The sequence below is a fragment of the Eumetopias jubatus genome, unplaced genomic scaffold (assembly GCF_037043125.1).
Source record: "Eumetopias jubatus isolate StellerSeaLion01/CBP00866 unplaced genomic scaffold, mEumJub1_p1.0 scaffold_6, whole genome shotgun sequence".
NCBI classification, from domain to species: Eukaryota; Metazoa; Chordata; class Mammalia; order Carnivora; family Otariidae; genus Eumetopias; species Eumetopias jubatus.
Window position 1 is genome coordinate 147,697,330 of NW_028274812.1, and position 18,703 is coordinate 147,716,032.

Below are 18,703 nucleotides of genomic sequence, written 5' to 3' on the forward strand. Positions count from 1 at the left end.
CACACTGTTTGGATTCTCCTGCTTGGAAAAAGAAATGGCTCTCAATAAATGTAGCAGAAATGCCAGGACTGTTGTGCCTGATGACAGAAAGGAGGGATCAAAAGCTGAGAGAAGTGTCCACACTGGAATGGATTCACCACGTGATGCTGGAAACCCACTGATGACGATGTTGCAGGAGTTTGAAAAAATAAAAAGAAATGTGCAGGATCACTGAGAAGTTGTGTGGTGAGTGTCCTGGAAAGGCCTGGGCTGTTGATAGATTCTGCTATAGAAGTAGTTAGTGTTGCTGTTAGCAATGCAGACTATAGGATCCTGAAATGATTCAGGCCAGAGATGGCAGCACTCATCCATCAGACTCTGGGGGGGGGGGCGGGGAGGGGTAGTCAACTCTCTAGAGTATTGGAGATGATTCATAGAACACAGCTTCCCCAGAAGCAAAGTAGATGAACAGCCAGCACAGGTTATCATCGTCTGTACAATCAGCAGAAACCAAGAATAGACAACCAGGGGACTGAGGGCAGCAACCCCAGTTACAAATAAAATCACAACACCTTGCTCAGCTTCTGATCTCGAACCAGTTTTCAGACCCAGAATCCCTGACTAAAGGAGAAGCCAAGTCCTGAGAAAGTAAGACCTGCAACACCTCCACAAATATATAGAAAGTAATTTCCCCACTCCTTTTCTAAAGGGACTTCTGACCATTCACTCAGGAACCATAAAATCAAGAAAGAAATACCCTCACATTTCAAGGACTGTTGTACATAAGATCCAGGTGGACATTGATACTGGAGGGCCCAATATGTGTCCACGGCCCCTGGTGAGAGCGGAAGCTATGGGGGCCAAGCAGCGGTAGTCTTGGCCCAGGTCTGGTTCACAGTGCATCCACTAAGGCCAGGGATCCGTCTGGTAGAAATTTCTCGTGTCCCCAAGTGTGCGGTTAGAAGGCTATATGTGGTAGTCGGCAAACTGCTACGTTACCATCTCCGCATGTGACGGAAGAGATTTCCCAGTAGAGAAGGCCTGACACTGACTCCCTGATCCACAGCCGGGGCAGTAAATGAAGCCGTCCTCCCAGGGAGAGTGACAGACGGACCAAACAGACCCGAAGGATGCACGATTGTCTCTCCATGTAATGCACCAGTTTGTTCCTGCAAAGAGTAAAAGAAAGATCCTGGAAAATGATAGTGGACTACCTACCACAAACGAAACCAAGGAATAGCCCTAACTGAAACTACCGCATCTTGGGGCACCTGGGTGGCTCAGTTGGTTAAGCGGCTGCCCTCACTTCAGCTCAGGTCATGATCCCAGGGTCCTGGGATCAAGCCCCGCATCGGGCTCCCTGCTCAGTGGAGAGCCTGCTTCTCCCTCTCCCTCTGTCTGCTGCTCTCCCTATTTGTGCTCTCTCTCTCTGTCAAATAAATAATCATAAAAAAAAAGAAACTGTTGCATCTGATGGGGTATCTTTGTCAGAAAAGATTAATTTACATCCTTGGATTCTTTAAAGAAATAAGTGGAAAATAAGATTAAGTGTAACCTTTTCTGGAGCTATTATTTCTTTTCTTTTTTTTTCAATGGATACTTTTATTTAATAGATCACCAACTTTGCCTCCCTACCTATAATTGGAATTTCATCTTATTTCCATGCTGAGTAGTGAAACGATGACAAAGCTAATCAGAATAAGCTACATCAAAAAGAGAAGCTTAACACAGCTCATTTTCTTTTTAACAGGCAAAATATAAATATATGCACTCTAGAATGCACAATGGTTTAGTCACTAAGAAATTCAAATGGGATCTCGAAGAATGTAGGCAAATCCAGGGTGCAGTAAAGAGGAGCAGAGATGCTGTGCAACTGTTTAATGGTTCCTGGTGCTGCATCTCTTGGCCACTAGCTGAATCTTGACATGGGGGAAGATTTTAGCTAATGCCAAGTAGAGATGCGGCAAGTGCTAAGTTGACTTAGGGGCTGTGCACAGGAACCAAAAGGCAGGAAAGTACTAAACACTGCTGAGAGCATCCACCCCAGGAAGGACTTTACCTTCCAGGAGCTCTAAACTGGCACCACCCCCAGTGCTCACATGGCTGACTTTATCCTCTGTGTTCCATTTGGCACAGCAAGTGGCAGTGTCTCCACCACCTATGATGGTGATGCAGCCCCTGGCAGTGGCTTTCACCACCTCATCCATGAGGGCTTTGGTTCCTTGGGCGAAAGCTTCCCATTCAAATACGCCCACAGGTCCATTCCACACGATCTGCTTAGCCCGAGCAACTGCCTCAGCATACTTCTTGCTGCTCTCAGGACCACAGTCCAAGCCCATCCAGCCAGCAGGGATGCCAGAGGCCACAGTGGCTTGGCCAGTCTTGGCATTCTCATCAAACTTTTCAGCAGTGACAAAGTCAACAGGCAAGGTAATTTTCACACCATTCTTCTCAGCTTTGGACATTAGGTCTTTGACAATCTTGGCTCCCTCTTCATCAAATAGAGAAGTGCCAATCTCCATGTTGTTGAGCACCTTCAGGAAGGTAAAAGCCATTCTACCACCAATAATCATCTCATTGACTTTGTCCAGCATATTATTGATCAGCTGGATCTTGTCTGCAACTTTAGCTCCGCCCAGGATGGCCAGGAAGGGTCGCTCTGGGCATTCCAAGGCCTTGGCAAAGTAGTTCAGCTCCTCCTTCATCAAGAAACCTCCAGCCTTCTGTGGCAGACTGACTCGCACCATGGAGCTGTGGGCTCGGTGAGCAGTGCCAAAAGCATCATTGACATAGACATCTCCTAGTTTGGAAAGTGAAGCTCGGAAGGCTTCTATTTTGGCTGGCTCAGCTTTAACCTTATTCCCAGAAGCATCTTTTCCCTTCCCTTCTTCCTCCACATGAAAGCGAAGGTTCTCCAGCAGGATGACAGACCCAGCAGCTGGGTTAGCACAAGCTTTCTCCACCTCTTGGCCCACACAGTCTTTTAAGAACAAAACATCCTTGCCCAGCAGAGACTTAAGTTCTATAGCAACTGGCTCCAAAGAGTACTTTTCAGGCATGGGGACACCATCAGGCCGGCCCAGGTGGCTCATAAGAACAACTGACTTAGCTCCATTGTCCAAGCAGAATTTGATGCTTGGGATGGCAGCCTTGATTCTCTGGTTGTTTGTTATCTGGTTGTTCTTCATAGGAACATTGAAGTCCACTCTCATGATGACCCGCTTCCCCTTCACGTCCAGCTTGTCCAGAGTCAGCTTGTTAGAAAGCGACATCTTGGCAATACAAGGGCCACGAGGCAGAGCTGAAACAGCAGAGAAGAACGCAGCCGACCTGCATTCCAGTCGCGTGCGGAATGCCGACTGGAGCTATTATTTCAAAAAAAATCACCTGAACACCATCATAAAGTCTTACCCTTGACTCATCATACTTTCTATACATCCTGACACTACCACCTTATCCCCAAACCGGACTCAGAGAACATCCACGTTTGCTCAGAAAGTGTTAAGGACACTGACCCTCCAGGAATGTTGTCCTGTCAGAGGCTGACTTCTCAGCTAGGAAGGCCACATTCCCACTCAGAAGATAATGTTTATGGTTTTAGGGTCAGAGAGAGAGAGGACTTTATGAGTTGGTCAGAGCTCTCCCCAGGACCAAGAACTGAACTCACTCTTTATTGGAGTGAGCTCCATATCCCAGGCTGGGATATTCGTAGGAAGAGAAGACACAGAATCAGAAAGACAGCTTTTGCTCTAGAGCACTGGTCCTCAACCTCTAAAAATGCACCTCAGCACCAAATGTCTTCTTTTTCAGAAGACGGGTCAAAGACATCCAATTAAATTGTGATAGATCAGTGGATGGATTGAACACTGTCTCTTACAAATAATATAAGAATGTGGGATAACGAGTCATTATATGTTCAGTCCTTAGAACAGGTCCAACCCGATAGCAAAAGCTATCTAAGTGCTTCCTTTAGCTTGACCATCATGGGAAATAGTTTATTCTTACTTCCTCATCACCAGAAGAATCACTGATGATGTTACTGTTGAACCTCCAAGTGTTGGCTCTATGACCGACCAACATGAACATCAGAGACCAGTAGCTTGCTTGGACAATATATTATGGAAGGACTCACATCCAGCTTCCTGTCTACAATGGGAGGCTTAGGGCGCATAATCCTGGACAGATCGAATGTACCAAACATTCCAAAACTCAATAGATTTCTTCTTCTATTTATTGGATTTGTCTGTGTCCTATTGAGTTTTGTCATGGCTAGAGTATTCACAAGAATGGAACAGCAGGGCTATCTGATGAGTTAAAATGCCTTTCGAGAAGAAATCAGTGGACATTGAATTTGCTCCTCTTAATGAAGTTTTAAAGGCTGCACCAGTCCTCTGATGTGAAATATGGAAAAGAATGAAAAGCAGAAGAAAAGTGAACACTTCCTCTAACGAAAACATAGGAAGGTATTAAAGCTTGAACTAGAATGTCTTCTTGGTATCAAAGAGACAAGCTTTTCACGGTATTTTTCCCGCTGTGGCCTATACTGATACACCAACGATGTAAGTGGTACTTACTTCTTAGTTTTTCATTTCTTAAGAAAATATACCCCAGGGATGCCTGGGTGTCGCAGTCAGTTAAGCTACCACTCCGTCTGGCTCAGGTCGTAATCTGGGGGAACTGGGATTGAGTCCCTTGCAGGGCTCTGTGCTCAGTGAGGAGTCTGCTTCTCTCCCTCTGCCTGTGACCCCACCATCCCCTGCTCTCGCTCTAAAATAAAGAAATAATATTTTTTTTTAAAAAAGGGAAGACGTGAAGAAAGTTTGGGGCACACCAATGAAAAATTAAAACCTTAAAAAATATATACTCCATTTCTACAACTATAATATTGAATAAAGTGATTATTTTCTACAGCCCCCTTAACAATTTTTGGACATGACATTTCTGACTTTCAAAAATTAATGTAAAAGTCAGGAAGTCAGATCCCATAAGCTGAGAACTCTGGACAGATGATCAGCGGTACCTATGGTAATTGCCTTTACACAGAGTGTGTGACAATACATTATTTCAGATATGTATGCAAGACTGTTTCCTGCACAATAAGATGTATTAAAGGAGCAGAAATTAAAATTTTTTCTAATTAAAAAATAATACATAAATGCATATATAAGTATATGTGTGTGAGTTACAGACATGCCCACTCCAAAAATCCTCCAATGAAAACCTTCACGAACAAAGTCTGAAATGAGCTGCAACACAAGTCAACAGTGGATTTGAGTATGAGACTTTAGAAAATGTTCGAGTAATTATCACGTTGTTTCCTGCATTTCCTTAGCCCGTGTTGCAGCTATCTATTTGAAAAATAGTGCTATTTCCGAAGGAAATACTAGCTCTCTGAAGGCTTCAGGGTAGTAAAGTATTTTACCGTTCTTAGGTTAGAACCCAGCAGCGAAGGAAGGGTCGGCGGGCGGGTGGCACCTGCGCGGGAGGAAGGCCCGCGGGGATCCCCAGCCAGAAACGCCCTGAGTCCAGCAGACGGAATTCACTCCCCCGGGTTGGGGACTCCCCAGACTGGAGTCGTTTGGACCAATGTGCCCTTCCTTCCTTCAAGTACGAGTCTGAATGTGGACAGGCGGTGGGGATCTGAGCAGAACTGCGTCCCTTGGCCTCCAGCATCTCTGGCCGCGGGGGAAACGGCTCCAGATCCACAAACACCGGGGATCGCTGCTCTCAGTCCCGCTCGTGGAAGATTTTGTTCGTGTTATCTAATTCCTCCAGCAGAAACAGTCTTCAGCGGTGCAAGTATATTCACGTACACCTCCGCAGCCCGCACCCGCACGGCTCCAGTGGCGCAATCGGTTAGCGCGCGGTACTTATAAGACAGTAGCTGGTGGGCGATGCCGAGGTTGTGAGTTCGAGCCTCACCTGGAGCACTTTTTACCGCTCCTCCGACCCGTAATGAGGGAGAGAGGGGGGACCCCTCAAGGAAACTTACGACCTACTCGGAGCTTGCTTGTCTTCCGTCCCAAAACTCCCTGCTCAGGGTCCTGCGTAACAAATAGCCCAGCGTTTTGGGCGCCTGCCTTCTCCGCACACCGGTTGCCAAGACGACCGTTCACGGCCGTCAATTCAGGGAGGAAAGGCCCATCAGAGACTGAGGCCCAGAGTTCAGGCATGTATACAAATTCTAAAAATTACTGAAAAATTACTCCTATGCCTGATTTGTTAACTCCATGAAATGTGGACAGTCTTGGTTTTTCCTAAGTATTTCAGTGGAAACTCTCCTGTCTTTAACCTGCCTTCCCTACCTCAGTCTCTCCACTCCTCTAGGCTGCGTCTGGGATCCTCCTCACTCAGGTCTGCGATGCCTGTCGTTACGACGAAGACACAGGTGGTCAGTCGCAGAAAACGAACTGACCCTTTACCATCTCCGGCTTGAGCGGGAACCTTGGGTCTAGAGAGTCACTGTTACCGGAGGCATCCTGGAGACAGACAGAGCTCTGCAGCTTCCCAGGGGTTGGGAAATCGTCCGCGCGCAGGTGCTCAGCACCGTCAGGTCTTTTCCAGATGCTGCGCCCCGCCCCCCCAACGTGTGCCCACCATGAACAGTAGGTTCAAAACGAGGTTCACAGACCAACTTAGGGGAATGCTTGGTAAGGAAGTGATAATGAACACTTTACTCACCGAGATTTACAGTGGACATATGAATAGAGGTTATTCACGGAGTTGTTTTCAGTTACAAAGGAGATAATCAATGACCAATTAATTAATGGCCCCAAATTCCTCGCACCTCTCTGCATGTCCCCTTGCAATGTGATTTTGCAGTATCTTCCATCAAGAGCTGGGGTCTATTTCTCCCCGTCTTGGATGTGAGCTGATCTTGTGATTGACCAAGCAATGCTGAGGAAATGATTTTGCAGGAGCTCCAAGATAAGGCCTGGAGAGGCCTTACAACTGCCCCTCTTGCCCTCTTGGGACCCTGAGACCCACCATATGAAGAAATCCCATCTAACTCCTGGAGCATGGAGGAGTGCACACACAGAGAAAGAGATGCTGCCATCCCAGCCTCGCCAGCTGACACCCCAGACGTGTGGGTGAGAACATTTTGGACCATCCAGTCCCCGTCAGACTGCCAGATGACTGCAATCACGTGAATGACCACAGGCAAAACCAGCAAAAGAATTGCCCAGCTGAGTGAAGCCCAAATTGTTAACCTGCAGAATTTAAATGAAAGAAACAATTATTGTTTTTAATCCACTAAATTTAGGTGAGGTTTGTTACAAAGTTATAGATGACTGCTGAAAGCATTTAGCACAGAATAAGAGCCTAAGACAAGTTAGCAGATTATTACTCTGGGGGATCTTCTCATTGTCCTAAACATTGGGTCCTCTCTGTACTTGCCACAGCATAGAGACTCCAAATCAAGGGGACCTTGGGCTATTTAAATTTATTCCAGGAGTAAGCTGTCTCCTTGGGTCCTTGCACCAAGCCCAGAGTTGAAAGGCCCAGAATTTCCAAATCTCTAGAGTGAGTAAAGGTATGAATAGGCAGTGTCCACATTCCTTGCCTGCTTTTGCAAACAGACTAGGCTGTAGGATCCATATTTCTCCCCAGCTGCATCTTCCCAGTGCTGGCTGTCCTTTTGTTAAATGTCCTGGTTTGCCTTGTCACCCATGACAAGGAGACAACGGGCTGATATCCACATCGAGAAACATTTGCATATTGAAGTAATTCAGAGACACCAAGCACTCACATCTGGTAGCTTGTTGCCTAATATTTTTTCAAGGAAATCCTATAACGAAAATTCATATGGGTAGTGTACCTGTCATGATGGCTGGAAGTTACATGTACAGTTCTTTTTTCAGATAGGTCTCCAGGATCTTCCCACTGGGCTAACCACCAAGATACCACACGTAGGCCAAACTTTTTTGCTTATACAAAAAAGCAATTATATAAAACAAACATGCAAAATGTATTGTTGAAACTATAACAGAGGAATGTAATATATTTGCCAATAACACAGAGAAAACAAAAAGTAAAAAGGTAGATATAAATACAACCATATAAAAAATAACATAAATTGTGAATGAATTAAACAACCAATCAAATGGCAGAGACTGTCATACTGGATTAAAAGAAAAAAGATCCAAATGTATGTGGTCTACAGGAGATACACTTTAGATTTAAAGATACGAAAGATTGAAAATAAAAGAATGATAAAAAGATATATCATGCACACAGCAACCACAAGAATGCCGGAGTGTCTGTGTCTAACATTACACAAAATAGACTAAAACAAACAAACAAAAAAGGTTCTAGAGATAAAGAGCAATGTTTCGTAATGATGAAAGGATCAATCCATCAGAAATATATAACAATTATAAATACATATGCACCCAAAGAAAGAGCACCAAAATACATGAAGCAAAAACTTAAAGAATAAAGAGATGAACAGACAATTCAACAATAATGGTTGGAGATTTTTCAAAATCTTACTATCAATAATAGATGGAACTAGACAAAAGATCAACACAAAAATGAAAGATTTGAGCGATATTATAAACCAGACCCAACAGACATCCATCAACAAATATACATTCATCTCAAATGCACATGGTACATTCTCAAGGATAAACCATATACTCAGCCATAAAACAAATCTTGATAAATCTAAAAGGATCAAAATAATACAAAATATACTCACCAATCACAATGTATAAAATTAGAAATTAATAACAGAAAGAACTTGATAGAACTTACAGTTATGTGAAAATTAAGCAATACACTCTTAAATAACAAATGGGTCAATGAAAAAAACTAAAAGAGAATAGAAAATACTTTAAGGTAAATGAAAACAAAGGCTTAACATACCAAATCTTATGTGATGCAGCTAACACGGGGCTTAGAAGAACATGTATAGCTATAAATTCCTATGTTAAAAAAGAAAACCAGTCTCCAATTAGTAACGTAACCTTCTACCTTAAGGCATGGGAAAAGAAGAGCACACTAAATCTAAGGAAGCAGAAGTAAGGGAATAAATATTAGAGTGGAAATTAATGAAATAGAGACTAGAAAAACAATAGCAAAAATCAATGAAACCAAACGCTGGTTTTTTGAAAAGATCAACAAGATTGACAAACCTTCAGTTGATTGACTAAGGAAAAAAGAGGATGGACTGAAACTCCTAGAATTAGAAGTGAAAGAAGGGGAGTTACTACAGACCCTACAGAAATAAAAAGGGTTACCAAGGGATACTGTGAATAATCGTACACCAAACACACTAGATTACTTAGATGAAGTGGACACGTTTCTGGAAAGACACAGACTAATGAAACTAATTCAAAAAGATTAGACAATATAAATAAATCTATGATAAGCTAACAGACTGAATTAGTAACCAAAAGGATATCCACAGAGACAAAACCATTCCCAGGCATCTTCACTGCTGAATTCTACCAAACATTCAAAGAAGAATCAATATTAATTCTTTATAAACTCTTATTTTTTTAAGATTTTATTTATTTTTTAAAAGATTTTATTTATTTATTTGCTAGAGAGAGAGCACAAGGAGGGGGAGTGACAGGCAGAGGGAGCCTGATGTAGGGCTTGATCCCAGAACCCTGAGATCATGACCTGAGCCAAAGGCAGATGCTTAACCAACTGAGCCCCCCAGGCACTCCTACAACTCTTCTAAAAAATAAAAGAGAAGGAAAGACTTCCTAACTGATGTTATGAGGCCATTATTACCATAATGCCAAAACCAGACAAAGACATCACAAGAGAACTATAGACCAATGTCTCTTATGAACATGGACACAAATCCTCAACAAAATACTAACAAAATCCAGCAAGGTTTTTGCCAAGTTTTTACCATGACCAAGTGGGATTTGTCCCAGGAATGCAAGGTTAGTTTAACACACAAAAATCAATTATTGTAATATACCACATCAATAGAATAAAAAACAAAAACCAGGTAAATCATCTCAATAGATGCAGAAAAACACTTGACAAAAATCCAACACCCTTTCCTGATGAAAACTCTCAACAAACCAAGAATAGAAATACACCTCCTCAACCTGACAAAGGACATCTGTGAAAAAACTCCACAGCCAACACTATAAATGCCATTTTTCTTTCATTATGGTGTCTGTGGATGAGCTAACTTAAGAAATTTTAATGCTGTCAAATTTGTCAATCTTTTTCCTTACTGCTGTCATGTTGTGCATGTTTATGAACTTCTTCCCTACCCCAAGTTTACAAATATATTCTTTTTTTATAATTTCCTAAAATTTCTATATATTTGTCTTTTACATGTAAGTCTTTAACTCAGATTTTTTTCTATATGATGAAGTGCAGGTCAATACATTTCTGTTCATTTTTTTCTAGAACTATTTACCTAAAAATTCACTCCACCCCCCATCTCTAGTGTATCCTCTGTTCTCTATCAGGTGTCCACGTGAGCATAAGCTCTCTGTTATGTTTGATTTCTCTATTTACCTATCCTGGCCAATGCCATGCTTCTTTTAATTACTGTTGAAACTTTGAATGAGTCTTTTTTTTAAGATTTGTTTATTTAAGAGAGAGTAAGCGCATGAGTGAGCATGGGGTGAGGGGCAAAGGGACAGGGAGAGAGAGAATCTTAAGCAGACTCCATGCTCAGCGCAGAGCCCAAGGCAGGACTTGCTTGATCTCTCAACCCTGAGATCATGACCTGAGCCAAAATCAAGAGTCAGATGCTTAATGGCTGAGCCACCCAGGTGCCCCTCTTTTCCACTTTAAATATTATTTTTCTGGGGCACCTGCCTGTCTCAGTTGGTAGAGCATGTGACTCTTGATCTTGGGGTTGTGAGTTTGAGCTCCATGTTGGACATAAAGATTATTTTAAAAATTTTTAAAAAAATGTGTGATGATAAAATGAGTTAATATTTTTAAAAAATAAGTATTATTTTTCCTTGTTGGAAAAGACTGAAGCAAATGGGCATTAAATGGCATTGTTTTCTTCTGTCAGAGGTAATACTGCACCGTTTTCCTGCTACGGTGGCTTTATCTCTTCCTCGTTCCTTTCTGCTACAAACTTATAAAAGCATGTGGGGCGCCTGGGTGGTTCAGTCGGTTAAGTGGCTGCCTTGGGCTCTGGTGGTGATCTCAGGGGCCTGGGATCAGGTCCCACGTGGGCCTCCCTGCTTCTCCCTCTCCCTCTCCCCTTCCTCGTGCTCTGTCTCTCTCTCTCTCAAATAGATAAATAAAATCTTAAAAGAAAAAAGCATGTGTACACCAAATACCATACTTAGTGTGTGGGACAGTCATAGGAGAATTGTAGCTGCAAAGGTAGGAGTTCTGTTTATTGACATCCTTGAAATTAAGCTTCTCAAGGCAGAGACTATTGAAATTGTTCATTTTTATCCCAAGTAACAAGAAGGGTGTATGGAATTTAAAATACATCAATATTTCTTTAATTAATAAGTGATTTCTTCCTAGAAGAGGCTGAGGTCTACGTGAGATCAGCCCTCACTCCACAGCCATTTGTATCATGAATTCATGTTATGATGGGTTCTGAACATCTCATTATCCCCTGGAACTTTGCTCCCGAATTCCCTGCGTCTCCTTTCGTCCCACCCTTTCTCCTGAACTTCGCCTCTATGCTCTGCCCTCATCCATTACTCTCTTCATGTCTTCCGTAAGTCTTTATTATTGAATAGTGAAAATAAATTGGGTTTTGGACCACTTGGGATTATTAGGAAAACAAACCGAGGCATAGTATTAATTTTCTCTCTGTGTTGACTTCCTTATTGACATAATGGGCACACTGATAGCCACCTGCTCCTCAGTGAGGACTCAGTGTGATGTGTTTGAAGAGGGCTGGCACGTGGCAGGCAGTTTGTGAATGTTAGTATTCTTTTCTTTGCTTCCTGCATGTTTTCTTACCTTCTCCCCACCCCCCCCCCGTTTCCTCTCCTTATTCCCCTCGTCCTCTGCCCTTTCCCCTTCCTGTCTCCCGGTCCTAGACTCCCACAACACCTCCTCCCCATTGACTCTCTCTTGACCAGGACATGAACCAGAAGGATGCCTGGCCCTGAGGGACTGAGAACTATAGGATCTGACAAGTCACTATTGGCCTTGGAGTCTTTCGGTCATAGCCTACGGGCCCCCATGAGTAGGTAAGGACCTACGTGAGTAGGCAAAGCTCTTCTAGCCTCTAGTTTTTACTCTTACCCTGGTTGCAGTATGGATGTGTCATGCTTTCAGGTGGGAGTTCTGAACTAAGCCCGCCATGTTTTCTTTTGAATTTAGATTGTTTGCTCTTCTCATGCTGGAGGCGTGCTCCAAAGCTACTCAAAAGCTTATCAGAACCTTGAAACTCAGAGATCCAGGAAAGCCGAGTCTTTAGGCTACTTCGATCTGATCTGTGAGACGGGGCCCATAAAGAAAGAGTTTCCTTACCATTCAAGAGTCAATTACTACAAGGTGAGCAAAAGTTAGTAGTCATAGATGGTTAGGAATTAGTAACAAATGTGAGGGGCAGGATGATATTATAGAGAGAGCCCTAAAGTAGGAATATGGAGATTAGATTCCTTCCATTGCTATTAATCACATGATTTGGTATATCACTTTCCCCCCCTGGGCTACAGATACCTAATGTAAATGATAAATACAATTTATTGGCGCAGGCCAAATGTCATGTCTCATGCTCAGTGCTTTATAGATGTGTATTAATCCTATTTTTTATTTTCTGTATTTCTGATGCTTTGATATCTTGGGGCCTTGCCAACCCTAGAGAAAGACTGTCCCCATCCCCGAGAGCTAATCAATCCCCAGAGGTAGGAAACAACCCCATGCAAACCAACCAGTCCAGAGTTCATGCTCCAGTTTCCTTATCAAGCTCTTGTGCTCTGGGCCACTGTTCTCCTGCCCTAGTCGCCACAGAGCCAGGTACCAGATCGCTAGGGACAGCCCTGAACCATTCAAACTGCCCAGTCCTAAGCCTGTTTACCTGCCTCACTCATTCCTCCCACAAAAGCCACAACGAAGGCTCTTGCCCTGTTCCTCTCTCACTCCCTCTGCCTCCTGCCTGACCCTGGTACTTCCCCAGATGCCACAGCTTCTGTTTCTGGGGATCTGTGAGTACAAAAACGTCTTCTTTCATGGCAGCCAAATTCTGTGTGTTTCGCCATATCCGATTAAAACAAACGAAGGGTATATTTCAAAACAATATGTTAACGTTTCATCTCATGAGGCAGGTCTCCAGTAGTGTGGGACTGAATGCTGTAATGTCTATGGTGACAGCCGAAGACTTGCATGACTGCCCTAAAGGGCTGCGGGGCTTTTGAGGCACAATTCAGTGTCCTGTGCTATTATTCTCAGTTTAGAAGCCCCGAGAGGAACTCAGAAGTCTAGAGAAAGAAATGGTTTCTATCCTCAAGAAAAGCTTTCAAAATCTCATAATCCACCAGCCCTGGCTCAGGATGGAAACCAACTCTGCCTGGAGTTCAGTTCCAGAAAGGACCTTCAGGTCCTTCAGGGGCAGAGATGGAGGGGACGGGGTCAGACAGGCAGGTAGAGCAGGGGAATTGCAGCAAAGTAGAGCTGCTTTTGGTTTGGATTGTATGACATGCTCTCAGAGCTCCTCAATGAAGACTGTCGACGACTGACTAAAATAAAAAATGAAAACTGTGAAATAAATAAAGTTTGTCTATCAGATTCCTGGGCTTCTGTGGAGTAAAAAAGGAAAGGGCTCATTGGGTATCCACGTAGTGGAGGTGTATTCTCCAATCCTCTCCTTTTCTCACTGTATGTAACATATCCTTCACGGTTCATCTCTTCATTTATACGGGCCATTATAATATATTACCATCTATTAGATCTTACAAGCTGTTATGTTGTAATAAATCTATATAATCTAATAACTTACCTTTGTATGTAATCATATCATCTGAGAATAAGGACTGTCTTCTTTCTTCCTTTCTAGTCATGTGGCCTTGTGTTCCTTTTTTTGAGCATGATTGAAAAAGACAATGAATGAGGCACACAGAAATCCATCATCTTGAATAGAAGTGATATGAGCTAGGATCCCTGATTTGTTACCAATCTTAAACAGAATGTTTTTCATTATTCTGCATATATTTAAGATTTATGTTGACTATAATTTTTCAAAGATGCCAGGTTAAAGAAATTACCTTCTATTGCTAGGTTGCTTGGAGTTTTGATTGTGACTGAATACTGAGTTTTCACAAATACTTTTTCTGTCTCTATGGAGGTGATCACATGGCTTATTTCCTTCTTAATGTGCAAATTGGAATGATTTATTTTCTAATGGTAAACCAGCCTTGCAATCTTGGTATAAACTCAAGACCAAAATGACTTATAATTAATTTTAAACGTGACTGTGTTCAGTTCCTTAACTTTCCAGATAATTTGTGTCTGTGTTCAGAAGTGAGATTGACTGTGATCTTCCTTTCTCATAATGTCCCTATCGGGTTTGGTGTGAAGGTAATACCAGCCTCAGTTTGGCAGTTTCTTTTTAAAAAATTAAATATAAAATCTTTAAAATAAATAAATAAATAAAAATAAAAAATTAAATATAGACCTACCATATGGTCCAACCATTCCACTGATAGGTATTTACCCAAGAGAAATGAAAGAATATATCCACACAAAGGATGATACACAAATGTTCATGGCAGCTTTATTTATAATTGGAGATAGTATAAATATTCATCAACAGGCAAATGGGTAAACAAATTGTGGTGTATCCATACAACAGAATACTATCTAGCAATAAAAAGAAATGAATTACTGATACAAGCATCGTGGGTGAAAGAATAAAGAGAGCCCATATTGTATGATTCCATTTACATAAAATTCTAATAACTACAAGCATAAACCGTCTCATAAAACTACAAACATGATGACAGGAGGCAGTGGTTGTGGGGGGGGATCATGTCTGTGTTCATTGTAGGGATAGCTTCATGAGTTTATACTTGTGTCAAGCTCATACATATGCTTAAGTATATGTAGTTTATGCTAAGGAAACTGTGCCTCAATAAATCCATTTAAAAGGTATATTAACTGGGGGAAAAATCTCGTGATGGCATCCTGCAAACCTAATTGTGTGTCTTTTCTTTCTCCCTCTCTTATCTTCCTACGCTGTGGAAGTGTTACCGACCTGGGCCCCGGGCTCGCCAGGCAACGGAAATGGACAGGAGGCCTCGTGGGTCCCAGACAAGGCTTTACAGGGACTTTTGCTCCGCACAACAGAGGCCGCCGGAAGGAAGGAATTCTCAGGCTGGCTCCCCGAGGGGAGGTCAGGGAGCGTTTTTTACAGAAACTTCGGTGGGGAAAGGGTTTAGTACAAGCAGGTAGAGGCGGGGATGTATCCGCACCTGCGCGCGTAAAGACCATGCTCCTTCATGCGTGGCATGTCTACTTAACATGTTAAATGTGCACCCGCAGGTGTGACTTCTAATGTCACAATGAGGGGAGCGTCCGTGAAAGTTCAGCGCCGGGGTCGGTCCTGGTGCAGACTGGTTTGGTCCGGTGCTCGCCGGACTCAGGGGTCAGCACCCTCCGTCCGCACTCCTGCAGGGGACGCTCTGCGGACGCACAGAGGTTAGTTTTGTTCTAATGGAGACAGCTACAGAGGCTGGATTTTGTGCTCAGGGTCGAGAGGACCCGAGTCCAGTCCCTCCCTGCTCTGTCTCAGAAGAGTTATGTCTGATCAGACCGATTTCTGTGAATGTTTGAAAGAAGTCTCCGGTAAACGACGGGACACGGGATTTTCTCAGTAGGAAGACTTTTGAGAACTAATTCAAACTATTTCATAGTTTAAGACTATTCACAATTGATCTTCCTTCCTGCATCTCACTTGATATGTCATATTGTTCTAACATGTGTCCATTTCATCTTAATATTCCGCTGTATTTGGCCAGACTCTACACTTCCGCAGAAGCTGCTCGCCCCTGGTCCCGGCTCGCTGGGCTCGCCTGCCCTGGAGGCTTGGGGTCTCGGCGCGAGGGCCCCAGGCACGCGGGCAGGCGGCGCCTGCTGAGCCGAGGTGCACAGGGCGGCAGGTGGTCCCGCGGCCGCGGGGGCCGGGGGCGTCAGCCCGAGTCCGCAGATCACCACCTCTGCTCTGGCTCCCCTAAGGCAGCAGCGGTCTCCTTTCGAAAGGGGCGGCATTTAAACTGACTTCAAAGAGACAAGTCGCCCAAAACACAGGTTTTCTGTGCGTCTGCGGCGCCGGGAGGGGGGAGGAGGGTCATTGGCGGCCGAAGCGACCGAGCAGGATCCGCGCCGCAGAGGCCGAGAGCGCAGAGCTCCTCAGCCTCCCGCCCCACTCCGCTGCCCCGCACACCTGCGCACCTGCCGCGTCGCGCTGTCGCATTTCCTTCCAGACACTGGGATCTGGGATCTGAGTGTCGCCGGACAGCGTGAAAAAGGGAGTTACAACCACGAAGGGATTCGAACCCTCAATCTTCTGATCCGAAGTCAGACGCCTTATCCATTAGGCCACGTGGTCCAACGGCTGTACGCTTGCGAAAAATACCACAAGTGTTGCGACTCTGGGCTCTCTGGATAATTCATGTGTCACCCTCTGCACCCCAACAAAGTAAGTTACCGTCTCCGTTAATCCCACTTCGAAGAGAGTGTGGTTGCCACCCACAAAAGCCAAATAAGTTCCCGCGGTAACAGGCTAAGGCAAAGAGCAGTTCTGATTTCCTCCACACTCCTGCCTTTCTCTTCTTTTTTTTATTTAAAAAAAAAAATTACGTCAGTCACCACACATTACATCATTAGTTTTTGATGTACTGTTCCATGATCCATTGTTTGCGTAGGACACCCAGTGCTCCATGCAGTGCGTGCCCACGCCTGCCTTTAACCTGACACCACGTCTCCTTTGAGAACAAAAGTGCCTACTTGCACTGCCCTGCCGGCTGCATCCAGCTGTAAAGACGGTCCCTCCAGGATCAGGGCCAGACTCTCAGGTCACCTTTAGAAGGACCTCAAGGTCAGAACAGAGACCCCTGGGAGTAAAGGAAAATCTCCGAGGGGGACAGTAAGCCCCTCCTGCGACCTCTCAGCTTGGCCCGACGCTGCTGCGACAGCGTCAGGTAGGGAGGGATCCAGGGCACCTCCGAGGCCTGGCCCTCCGGGACACCGCGCAGAAGGGAGCCGCCAGTGCCTTCCAGGGACCTTTGTATGAAGCCCCAGAAGGTCCCAGACATCCCATGCCCACCCGAGAAACGGCCGTCCTCGAGCAGCCACACATACGAATAGCCCTAAATCATTCAATAAATTGAATAAATCGTCAATCTTTTCCTTACAGAGAAAACTCCAAACCTAGATATTGTCATCTAGAGCATCCACAGAATATTCCAAGGGCAATAATTTCAACTGGACACAAACACCTCCAAATATAGTAACTGAGGGAAGCCTTTCCATCTCATTTTACAAGCATGAATTTGTCCTAATGTCAAAGCCAGACAAAGACAACATGAGAAAGGAAAATCACAGACAAGGAAATTTCTTTAACCTGATTTTTAAAATACAAAAACAATATGCAGAAAACAACACTTAAAGGTAAAAAATTCAAAACATTTTGTTTGAGACTGGGGACACCTGGAGTAGAACAGGAATTGCCATAATTGCCATTTCTGTTCCCTAACAGACAAAAGGAAAATTAAAAAAAAAAAGGTGTAATGACTAGAAAGAAAGAAACAGAGCTGTCTTTAAAAAAAACAGATTGTATGTTTGTGTACAAGATCAACTAAATAAATAAAAATAAACTATTATAATTAGTAAAAGAGTTTTAACACATTTTCCTGATGGTGGTTACAACTTACAAAAGCAATTACATGCAATAAAGAAAACTCTAGAAACTGCACAAAATGAGATATAACATGATAATATTTCAATAACAAGAAAATATCTCAAAACAAGATAGCATGGTTTCATTTATAGAAATTACAAACTAAGCATAGTACATAATCTATTTTTTATGGATACGTAGTAGTACATAAAAGAAAGAGAATGATTATCACAAGTATTATTATACTGGTTATCTCAGAGTGAAAGAGAGCTATAAAATGGAAATTTTCTTTCTTAATTAGTGGCTTTTTCTTTTTTTAATTGAAGTGTAACAAACATGTAAGAAAGTGTTCAAACATACATATATACAGATGACTGACTATTTACAAAGAGAGCATACCTATGAACCTCCACCCAGATCTTTTGTTCCACTTTATTGCCACTCTTTCCATCAAATGAGACCCAGAACTAAGTTTGTCACTTGGGCTATGTCAGGAAATAGAATATCACTAGCATACCAGAAGTCCTCCTCACGCAACTTATAATCACTTTCTTCATAAGAGTAAACCACTCTCTTGACTTCTGACATCATTTATTAGTTTTACACATTTTAGTAACATATAAATAGAATTATATAATATGTACTGTTATGCCTGGCTTCTCTTGTGTAGCAAGAGGTGAGATTCATCCATGTTGCATTTAATAATGTTCTTTCTTGTTGAATTGTATGAATGCGTCATAATTTATTTATCCATCCTGCTCATGATGGACATTTGGGTTGTTTCCAGCTTGGGGATATCATGAATTCAACTATTAAGAACACCCTTGTGGGGTGCTGGGTGGCTCAGTCAGTTAAGCATCGATTCTTGATTTTGGCTCAGGTCATGATTCAGTGTCATGAGATCAAACCCTGTGTCACCAG

The 18,703-nt window shown here is 43.2% G+C and overlaps 2 non-coding genes and 1 pseudogene across 2 annotated transcripts; 1 reads left to right on the plus strand and 2 right to left on the minus strand.

The window, feature by feature from the left end:
* Positions 1 to 1,566: 1,566 nt before the first annotated feature.
* Positions 1,567 to 3,333, minus strand: LOC114199782 (phosphoglycerate kinase 1 pseudogene; annotated as a pseudogene).
* Positions 3,334 to 5,816: 2,483 nt separating this feature from the next.
* TRNAI-UAU (transfer RNA isoleucine (anticodon UAU)) lies at positions 5,817 to 5,909 on the plus strand. The gene is given in 2 exon segments: positions 5,817 to 5,854; positions 5,874 to 5,909. It is a non-coding gene; the product is annotated as a tRNA-Ile (tRNA).
* A 10,510-nt stretch (positions 5,910 to 16,419) lies between these two features.
* TRNAR-UCG (transfer RNA arginine (anticodon UCG)) lies at positions 16,420 to 16,492 on the minus strand. The gene has a single exon. It is a non-coding gene; the product is annotated as a tRNA-Arg (tRNA).
* Positions 16,493 to 18,703: the final 2,211 nt, after the last annotated feature.